This window comes from Saccopteryx bilineata, chromosome 6, assembly GCF_036850765.1.
Source record: "Saccopteryx bilineata isolate mSacBil1 chromosome 6, mSacBil1_pri_phased_curated, whole genome shotgun sequence".
NCBI lineage: Eukaryota > Metazoa > Chordata > Mammalia > Chiroptera > Emballonuridae > Saccopteryx > Saccopteryx bilineata.
In genome coordinates, this window is record NC_089495.1 from 144,506,272 (window position 1) to 144,517,828 (window position 11,557).

The window sequence follows — 11,557 nt, forward strand, 5'->3', positions numbered from 1 at the left end:
AAAGAAGAAACTAATATAGAGGGGGGAAAAAAGAAAGAAGAAAACACAAAAAGAAGAAAAAAGAATAAAAAAAGAGAGAGAGAGAGAGTTAAGGGTTTTGGAGTGCAACCCTCATAGAGAGAAAGGAAGAAGAAAGAAAAGATAATGGGAGATGTAACACTTATGGGTAGTGTAGTTCAAGGAGAGGGTAGAGTACGACCAGCAGAGAATTAAATGACCAAATTGGAAGAGGAAGAAAATAATCAAGACAAGAAGATAAGAGAAACAAATGAACAAATATAATAAAATGGGATAGGTTATAAAGTCTGTGGATTATTCTTGATTTTGAGAGGTTATCATCTTGCTTTTTTTTCTCTCTCTCCTTCTTCCTGGTCAGTGACTCTGTACCCCAGGTTCTGCCCCTGTGGCACGCTTAGGTAGGGTTTGCAGTTGATAAATCTCTATTGCAATGTCATATATTGGGCTTCAGTCTTGTTGGCAGTTGAGGCTCATTAGCATTTGTAGGCTGCCAATGAGAGAGTCCGTATTCCGGGAGCCTTAATCCTAGTATTTCCTTCCTGAATTAGTAGCCTGATGATCCAGCTATGGGGTTGCTGCTGCCTCTACCTGGAGAGTAAGAGGCTCAAAGAGCTGGCAAATCTCCACTCTATTCCCATTCAGCACAGGGCTCTGGGTAAGGCTCAGTCAGAGCCCCTAGCATAATCAGGCGGGGCTTTGGCCCACACAAAGACCTCTGACTCTGCCCCTCTGTCCGGGAACAGGGGCCCCACTACAGGGGAATCTCTCGCCCACTATCTGCCTCGCCGACCAGGATATCTGGCCAGCTGCCTCTTACTCCTGGTGAGGCGCCTGCCCGCATGGAAAAGTTCCAGCATAAGAAATTTTGCTCCCACTCACTCCCTGTGCACTGCTTTTTGGGGCTCAGGGGCTACCTCAAGACTCTGGTTTCGGCCCACAGAAAGGCCTCTGACTCTGCCCCTCTGTCCAGGAACATGGGCACCCACTCCCAGGGCAATCTGTTGCCCACTCTCCACGCTCGCCAACCAGGAGATCAGGCCAGCTACCTCTCACTCCGGGTGAGGCACCCCGCCCACACGGAAAAGTTTGAGCATAGGAAATTTCGCTCCCACTCCCTCCCCATGCGCCGCTTTTTCAGGGCGCAGGGGCAATCCTGAGACTCCGGTTTTGGCCCACAGAAAGGTCTCTGACTCTGCCCCTCTGTCCAGTAACACGGGTGCCCACTCCTGGGGCTCTAGGAGGAATCTCTTGCCCACTATCTGTGCTCACCGACCAGGAGATCATGGCCGATGGCTGTCCCAAGTGCCTTTCTTTGTCTGGGATTGGCAGGAGCATTAGCTTGTGTTGACTGGGTTGCCACAAGCACAGTTTTTCCTCGGCTTGAATGTCTGTGCCACAACCTGGTTCGGATGTTTGTGCTGCAGTCTGGTTCTATTCACACCCTATGCCGGCCTTAGTTCCTATACTCTCAGTTCCCAGTGAAAGCAGCCCTTATTTAGGTTAGTGAGGAAGGCGGAGTGTTTCTTCCTCCTTATTTTATTCGGGGTTGATTATATATTTAGTCAATTTTTCACTCAATCTTACCTTCCTGTTTAGTGTGGAACTTCTGGAGGCTCCAAGAATAGATTTTTCTGTCTCTGGTTGAAGATCTTGTTAAATTTTAGGGGAGATTTATCTGTATCGCTCCTTACAGCGCCATTTCTCTGACATCCAATATAGACATTTTAATGATGTTTATTCTTCCTAACCATGAGCATGGTATATGCTTCCACTTGTTTGTATCTTCCTTGATTTATTTTATCAATGCTTTATAATTTTCCGAGTATAAGTCTTTAGTCTCCTTGGTTAAATGTACTCCTAGGTACTTTATTTTTTTGGTTGTAATAGTGAAGGGGATTGTTTCCTTAATTTCTCTTTCTGACTGTTCATTGTTGGTGTATAAAAATGCTTCTGATTTCTGAGTATTAATTTTATATCCTACCACTTTGCTGAATTCATTTATCAGGTCCAGTAGCTTTTTGACTGAGACTTTAGGGTTTTCTTTATACAATATCATATCATCTGCAAATAATGATAGTTTTACTTCTTTTCCAACTTGAATGCCTTTTATTTCTTCTTCTTGTCTGATTGCTGTGGCTAAGACTTCCAGGACTCTGTTGAATAAGAAGTGGTGAAAGAGGCACCCCTGCCTTGTTCCTGATCTTAAGGGGATTGCTTTTAATTTTTTCCCATTGAGTATGATGTTGGCTATGGGTGTAGGTTTACATTTTATCCACTGTACCACCACAGGTCAGGCCACCATAGGTTTTTGAAGTGAGCCTAATGGTGGCCTTAAAGAGACATGTCTGTGCACTAATTCCTGTTATCTTATTTGGAAAAAGGACTTTGCAGATTTATGTTAAGGATTTTGAGATGAAGAGATCATGACAATTATTTTGGTGGGCCTTAAATTAAGTGACATTGTACTTATAAGGGGAAAAAGACATTGCCAGGCAAATGTAAAAATGGAGGCAGAGACTAGAATGATGTGGCCACAAGCCTAGGATACCAAGGAACTCCTCAAACCACCAGAAGCTGAAAGCACCAAGAAAAGTTTCTACTCTAGAAACTCCAGAGGGAATGTGGCTCTGCCTATATCTTCAAAACTATGAGGGAAAATACTTCTGTTATTTTAAGTACCCAATTTGTGGTATTTTATCATGATAATGATAAAAAACTAATAGAGTTTTTATATGGTAGTTATTAATAATTAAGTCAAATTTATTGTTATGCCTCCTAATTGGTTTGATTCAATGAATTTTAACATTCAATGCACATTAAAATTACTGGGAAGCTCCTAAAACAGAAATGCCCAGACCCCATCCCTGAGATTCTGGTTTGATAGTGTGGGACAAGGGTAGGGGAGTGATATGGTTTTCAGTAATTTTTTAAATCTCCCAATAAATGTCACATAGAGTGAATGTTGAAATTCACTGTTAATGATGCTCATTCAGAGTCTGTCTTCCCTCCTAGATCTTGAGCTCTATCAGTATGGGCACTGTGTTTGATTTGGTTCTGCCTAGTGTAGTGCCTGACATATAGTACTCTATTTGTTGAATAAATGGATAAACATGTAGCCCTCTAACATGTTTATTCAAATATAAAAAAATGAATAAAACTTTGCTCCTAACTTTAAGCAGTTCTTGATCATGCTAGAAAGGAAAAGAAGACAGGTTGGGATAGAAAAGGGAGGCTGTCTAAGAATAACAAGAATTATGTCAAGTAGAATCACCTTCAGCCTAAAATAATATAAACCTCTAAAATAACAGTGGGTTAAATAATAGAAGTTTCTCTCACACATAAAAGAAATCTAGCAGTAGACTGGAATGATAAAATAGTTTTAAAGTTATCACAGATTTCAGCCTCCTCCTCATTCCTCAATATGTAACACTTAATTCATGGCCCAATATAAATGTCTAAGTTTCAGAGATGACAAGTACATTGAAGTCCACAGGAAGAAATAAAACAAGCCCCTGTTTGTTAAAGGCCCCTTTAATACAGGTGACATGAAACTTCCACTCGTATCCTAATAACCACAGCTTAGTCATATGTCCATTTCTGTCTACAAGAGTAGCTGAGAATATTGTTTTGTTCAGGTAGTTATGTGGCCAGCTAAACACTGGAAGTGTTATTTAATACTAAATAGACTTGCTATTTAGAGGAACAAATTACTGTCTCTGCCATAATAATTAACTCTAACAGAACAAACTCAGACATTGTGTTGTAATAAATGTCCACAGTATTTTGGATGTACAGAGAAAGGAACTAGAATTCCAACTGAAAGCATAAGAAGAAGTGTCATTAAAAGATATCATTTGGCATGACCTGTAATGGTGCAGTCAATAAAACGTCCACCTGGAATGCTGAGGTCGTTGGTTCAAGACCCCGGGCTTGGCCGGTCAAGGCACATTCAGGAAGCAAGGTGATGTTTCCTATCCTCCACCATCCTTTTTCTTTCTCTCTCTCTCCTCTCTCAAATCAATAAATAAAATATTTTTTAAAAAAGGTATCATTTGAGCCATGGAAGATAAATAGAATAATACATGAGGCAAAAGGTGCTCCAAGAAGAAGGAATATTGTGAACAAAAGCACAGATACGGGAAGGTACAGAGTACATACCAGAAAACGTTCACCGGGTAGAGAGCACAAAAGAGAAAAAGCATCATGTTGTAAAAAGAAAACAAGAATTTTGAATAAAAGAGACCAAGCTTGAATCACTGCCTTCACTACTTAGATGAATAATGGAAAGTTGTGAGATTTAGTGAGAATATAAAACACAGTTGGCAAATAATAAAGTTGAAAAATTTATAAGGATGAAACAGTAACCTTAGCCTGCCCTGTGGTGGTGCAGTGGAAAAAGCATTGACCTGGAATGCTGAGATCGCCCTTTCGAAACCCTGGGCTTGCCAGTTCAAGGTACATATGGGAGTTGATGCTTCTTGCTCCTCCTCCCTTCTCGCTCTCTCTTTTTTTCTCTCCTCTCTAAAATGAATAAATAAAATATTAAAAAAGAAAAAAAAAAGAAACGGAAACCTCAATCAGTGCTGGAGGGACATAATTGTCATACTAATTGGTTTTCTTCCATTTGCACTAGTAAGAAAATTGAATATATTTTTTTAAATCATGCAATGTCTTCTATATGGAAAATCTGTTTGGTAATTTTTATTGGAAATTTTTGTAATTTTAATAATAAAAACACTAATTTTTACAGTGGAGAAATCTACATATACCACCTTGGAATTCTTTCACACAATTTTATTCCTACTTAGAACTTTCAAACCATCTAGTAGACACATGCAGAAAAATCTGTTTGAAAACGACAAGTAAAAGATGTTTTATAAACTCCAGATGGAATTTGGACTTTACTCAGATTAAATATGAAAAGACATCCAGGCACTAGGGTGTATATATAACAAGTAAATTCTATCTGACTTTGTGAATTGAAATTTTTTGCATTTTACTAACTATACTTTAGTGTGAAAGCTCAGCAGTTATGTTGCTATGGGAAGAGGGAAGAAAAAGTAAAAGGACTTGTGAAAGGTTATTATTTATTGAGAATTATAAGAGACAAGGCACAGGGTCAGAAATTTTATAACCGATATCTCATTAAACCCAACAACCTTTGCCCTGAATACAACTAAGTTTCAGTAACATTAAGTATCTTGCCCAAGTCATTGAATGGACCAACATCATCCAGCCACTGGACAACTAAAATAAAAAATCCAAAGCCTGACTAACTGAAAAGTATTTACTTTTTTTATGATACAAACTTTTTTGCTAAAACAATCACTCATTTGTTCATTCCCATTTTACTCTTAATTCTTTACTTCTAATTTATTTCTTGATATCACATTTAAAAAAATATTATTCATCCTAAAAACTACCCTCTCCTGGAAGATGGTTTGGGCTATTATTTTAATATCAGAAGTGTAGTCTTCCAAGCTCCAATTTTATGTCTTCAACCATCAATGAGATCTTTCTTCCTGAAAGATTCAACTTTACCGTAAACTCATAAAGCTAAATTCTATAATTTTTCTGGTTACTCAACATCAGTATTCTAGCAGGTTGTCCATCTTCACCCTTGAAGCCAAGGCAAAGCTCCTTCTTTTTACTCCTGCTGCTACCATCCAAGATCAGAACCTATCATCAAACTCAATCTTAAACTACTCCCCAAAATATTCAAACTCTTCAGTATGGCACTTAAAACCCACCATAGCCTTCAATCTTATCTTCTGCTCCTCTAAGTTCTTCCCCTCCAGCCAATTTGGTCTTCTTTTCATCCACCAAAAATATACTCTTCCCTTCTTTTCATTCATTGAAATTCTAGGCCAAAGTCTAAGTAATCCTTCATTATGCAGCTAAATAGTGTACCAAGCAAGCTTTTATTCCCTTACTTGTTTACAATTTCCTTTCTACATGGATGTAATAATCATCAATTATTCTCTTGCTTAATTTTTAATTTTTCTCCTTGATTATATCCAAATGTCCCATTATGTCATATAATTACTGTATTATTTTCAAATTCTCAAAAATTTCAAAAACAGATCAATTATTTTTTCTCCTGATAGTCTCTCGTCAGAGCCCACAAGTTTCTGTTCCTCTCTGAGCTGGTTGCTCTCTGGGCCTGTGACAGAGCTGTTCTCTAAGTCTTTCTTTTCCCTTCACCTTGGTGTCCTCTTGAAAAATCATGATAGATACTCTATTTTCTCTATTTTGTATGTGGTCCTTTTATAAAAAATTTAATCTCCAGCCTCCAGTAGCTTTCTAATAAAAATGCATAAAACGTAAATTTCCTGATTATTTGAAACTGAAATTGCTTTTATTTTAAGTTACATTTAATTAAAGGATTGGCTTGTTACAGAATTCTAAAGTAATAAATTATTTTTCATTAGATTCCTGAAGGCATTGTTCTCTATCTTCCTCCCACCGCAGTTTGTAATAGTATTCATTAGAAGGTCAGTCTTAATTATTTAGTATGGTGTTTTTTATTCTTTAAGAATCTTCTAAACACCAACTATGCACCATGTGTAGAATCTCATCTATTTAGCAAAGCAGTAAAGTAGAGTGGAGGAGAGTGGAGGGGGAAGGGGAGGAGAGGAAAGGAGAGGAGAGGAGAGGAGAGGAGAAGAGAGGAGAGGAGAGGAGAGGAGAGGAGAGGAGAGGAGAGGAGAGGAGAGGAGAGGAGAGGAGAGGAGAGGAGAGGAGAGGAGAGGAGAGGAGAGGAGAGGAGAGGAGAGGAGAGGAGAGGAGAACATAATATAGTATAGCAGTAAAGTCATAAACTGGAGCCATGTTGCTGGTGTTCAAAACTCAGGTTTGCCCCTTCTTAGCATATGGACTTGGGCAAGTTCCTTAACATCTCGTTATTTCAGTTTTCTAACCTATAATAATGAGAATGTTAAATAAGTTATTTCTTGCTATGTTGGCACATAGTATTCCCTAAATAAGTTTTTGCTGTTATCATTAAAGCTCTACTTTGCACATGCTATCAAGCAAAAGTCAGACTTAACTCAATGTATGTTTTACTAGACTTCTGCAGTTTGTAGGATGGTCTTTTTTCCCTTAGAGTACAATTTGTTATTTGTTTCATTATGACACTAAACTTGCCTGTACCAAACTATTACAAAATACTTTGGTGAGTCCCAGAGAAATAAATAACGTTTCAGTGAAAAGGTTGAATTCTTTCCCCTAAGTGAGCACATACATAACTACAAACATTTGTTATTTATAGCCATGTACTGTAAAATCAAGAACCAATGCTTACTTAATGCTTATTTAATAATAAAAATTTAGGTGTCTTGCAAGTCAAGATACCTTGTCCAGAGGAATTATAATCTAAATTGAACAAAAAGAGTGCAAAAATTAAGTAGGAAGAATGCTATCACCAATGTGTACAGACAGCCTGTTGGGCTGAGTGGAAATATTTCACTCTGAGTTCTTCACAATCTCTTTTCTTTGAAGAATATGGAATACATCATAATAAGATTTAAAGAAGAAAAAAATTAAATGTCATCTAGCTTAAATAAATACTTCGGTGTTCTTGTGTCACTGAAAGCAGAAAAAAAAAATGTTCCTTATAAGAGGGAAAGCCTTTATAAGAAATCCATTCATGAAACAATTTGCTAAAATTTTTGCAGCTTCCATTTTCTGTTTCTATCAGTTTGCCTTTTCTGGACATATCACTTAAATGAAGTCATACAATATATAGGTTCTGGCATCTGGATGTTTTCACTTTGCATAATGTTTTTGAGGTTCATTCATGAAGTAGCATATGTCAATAGCTTGTTCCTTTTTATTGCTAAATTGCACTTTATTATAAGAATCCATCATATTTTGTCTATCTACTTACAAGAACATAGACATTAATATTGTTTCCTGTTTCTGGCTATAGGAATAATGTTATAAAGCTCACTCACAAATCTTTATGTAGACATATGTTATGTTTCAGTCTTGTGTTTAACTTTTTTAGAAACTGCTGAATTATTGTCCAAAGAGGATGTACTATTTTACATCCCCACCAGCAATGTATGAAGGTTCATATTTTCTACATCCTTACTAACACTTGAATTGCCTGTCTTATTTACTATAACCATTCTACTGGGTGGGAAATGATATATCTCTCTGTGGTTTGCATTTGCATTTTCCTAATAATGAATGATGTTGAGAAGCCCATAACACTTCAAAGTTGCAAGTTCTTTATTTTACAAATTTAGGATCTGACAGCTAGAAAAGTGACTTGAGAGTATTCAAAAACATTGTAGCAAAAATAGAATATATGTCTCTTACTTTATATTTAGTGGTTATTTTTCTCCATAAAGCAAAAAATACAACCATATCATAAAAAAGTTTAGATATTTCCAAAAGATTGTAACTAAAATATTCCACTAAAGCAATAACCAAAATTTGTATCTGAAACCGCACTCAGTACATATTTCATGTAATCTTTATATTTATTTCCCCTTGCTGTATGTAGACCTTAGCTTATATTTGACACTTCATGAATATCTAAGTAAATGACTGAATGAATGAATGAATGCTGAAAAAATTTAAAAGCACAATATATATCTGAAGAAAAGCCAACAATACTGGAAAGAACTTACACAAAATAAGTATGTGAATGTATGTTATATTCTTTCAATCAACAGGTGAAGTAATATTCTCTCTTACTCTCAAATTGCATGTGTGCCTGCCACACCCACTTATACTTTCTAAGTGGAATCTTCTGTCATCTCTTTTTATATTACATCAATGGCATTAAAGCAGTCTTTCCTGCAACCAGTTTTATTTAACTCCTGCTTGTTGGAAAAATAAATTTCTGAAGTCATTCCCCCTCTTTAACATTGTCTTTGTTTAACCAGTATTCTTTAGCCCTATTTATTTAACATGACATACACACCTTTCTTTATCACATATTAAGTGGGCTGTAAGGACAAGGTAAGTCGACTGGAGATAATGAGTGGGTCAGCACCACCAAGAAAAAACTCTTTTCTGAGACAAGTTCTTAACTTAACCAGTAACATTACTGAAGCTGTCCTGAGATAAAATCCTGGAGTTGCAAAGCCTATCTAAGGCTATTTTTAAAAAAATTAATTGCTTCTCTTTTGGCTATTTGGGTAGATGATGTGAATATTTTTTAACATAACAGTTCAGTCCACATTCTCCAGAACAGGTTATCTTATTGACTGTCTACAAAACCATCTATCTCTATTTTTCTTTTTTCCTCTTAGAACAGAACCAGCACTTGGATAGTCCAGGTTTTTTCAGAAGTAGGTAAGTTGCAGGTTAATGCTTTTCTGAGTGTTCAGATGCAGAAACTCTGCTGATATTCTTATTGTTGGGCAAGGTAATCCAGACTCTAGGATGACTCACTCACTTGTGTTCACATACATTTTACAAATATTAACTTGGATTAATGCATCAACTTCCACTTGGCATGATTTTACAATCTGTTAAGAGCAACTGCAAATTAGATTGCAGGAAAAGATCTATCTATTCAGAATGGCAACACACTCTGTCCAACTTCTGAAATGTGTAATGCCACAGACAGGCCAAAGTAAATACCACATAAAGTTGCAGTATATTTCTGTTTCTTCTTAATTTGTCAAATTTATTATATGTGACTTAAGAACTACCTCTAAATCCTTTTCTTTCCCAACACATTTGATCAACAGTTTTGAGCACTATTAAGTGTGATTTCAGTTTTGCCAGTCAGTGGCTTTTTTATGACTTAAAATGAACTATAGATTTTGTGAAATACTGAACAACAGAAATATGGTGAAAGTTTATAATAATACTTCTTGTTATGCAAATTTTATAGAAGTACAATTGTAAGTATATTTAAGTGTCATGTAACCTTGAGATAGTTATATGTTTCTGTAGGCATTCCAGATGATAGAATACCTAAAAATATTTAAATAATTTCTTAAGCCATGGCATAACCAGTTTTCACTGGCATTCTAGAAACCCACACATTTTATTAACATATGCCTCTTTGTCATATTTTAACAGTCCCTAATAATAGCCAAAACCGTTCACACATAAATAACATTGATGAACTGAGCTCAACTTTAACGTGGAGAGAAATTATAGTGTAGTTACAGGAATGCTGACAAAGTGTCAGGAAATATTGTTTCTAGACTTGGCTTTAACACTAACTGTGTGACCCTTGGAATATTTTCATCTTTCTGAGCCTCTATTTCCCTATTTCTTGGATGAGAAATATTACCACTAGGGTTTTGAAAGCAGAGTCTAGGAAAAATGCCTCTATGCAGTTTATTTGGAAAATAATCCCAAGGAGTAGAAGTAAAGAACCAAGAGGAGTGAAACAAAAAAGGAGAAGCAACCAGTAGAATGATCTGTATTTTGCCCAGTTGGCCACTGTTTTGAGCTACCGGTGCTCAGAACCTTCTGGAAGCTTCATGAAATGAGTAGTCAGTCTTAGAGCAGTACACCCAGGGACAAAAGAGGGGAGGAAGCACTTATTCGTCAACTTAGTGCCTTAGCAGTTGATTGTGGTTGCATTGTTGCATGAGTTTGAAGCAGAGTCCCGCAGGTGTTCACCCAGAGATGTCAGAGAAGCCCTAGTCATAAAAGGAGAAGAGTAAAGAGAAGTCGGAAACAAAGTGCTCCCAGGTTGTACTGAAGGCAAGGAGTTTGAATCTTGCACAGAAGTGGTCACCTTAGCAGTTACTGGAATAAAAGGAAAGCCAAGTGCATTTGAAATGGTGTAGAAGAGGTGTGTGATACGAGACTGTTGGTCAACATGCTCTTAGAAACTTTCCAGCTCTAATATTTTTAATACTAATTAATATTCATTACTACTATATATTTAGTTTATACTAATGGATCATTCTTGTTTACATTGTTATTTAATTTTTGTGGCACAACAACCCTGTAAGTAGATATTCTCTCCATCGTGTAGATGAAGAAACTGAGTATAGAAAGGCAAAGTCATTTTCCTAAGGCAGGGTTTCTCAACCTTCATATATTTGACACCTTGGGCCAGGTAATTTTGGGGGAAATGGAGGAGGTTGTCCTGTGCATTGTAGGGTGTTTAAAGATCCTTGGCTTCCACTCACTAGGTATATAACACTCCTGCAGTCATGAGAGCCAAAGATGTCTGCTGTCTCCTGGCAGGCAAAATCACCACTGATTAAGAACCACTTACTTCTAAAGTCACAATTGCAATAAGCAACATAAGTGCAATTTGACTCTAGAAATGACTGACTCCAAAATTCATTTGAAGGACAGAAGTGTCCTTTTGACTGAGATTAATGGAGCCACTTGTTTTAAGAGAATCAAAGCTCTATAGAAATCAAATGATTAAGAACAAATCAGCCTTGCCCAGTGGCTCAGTGGATAAAGTGTCTACCAGGCATACTGAGGTCACCTGTACAACCCCTGGTCAGGGCACATGTGAGAAGCAATCAACGCATGCACAGATAAATGGAACAACTAAATGGAACAACTCAGTGGAACAGTGAGTTGATGCTTCTCTCTC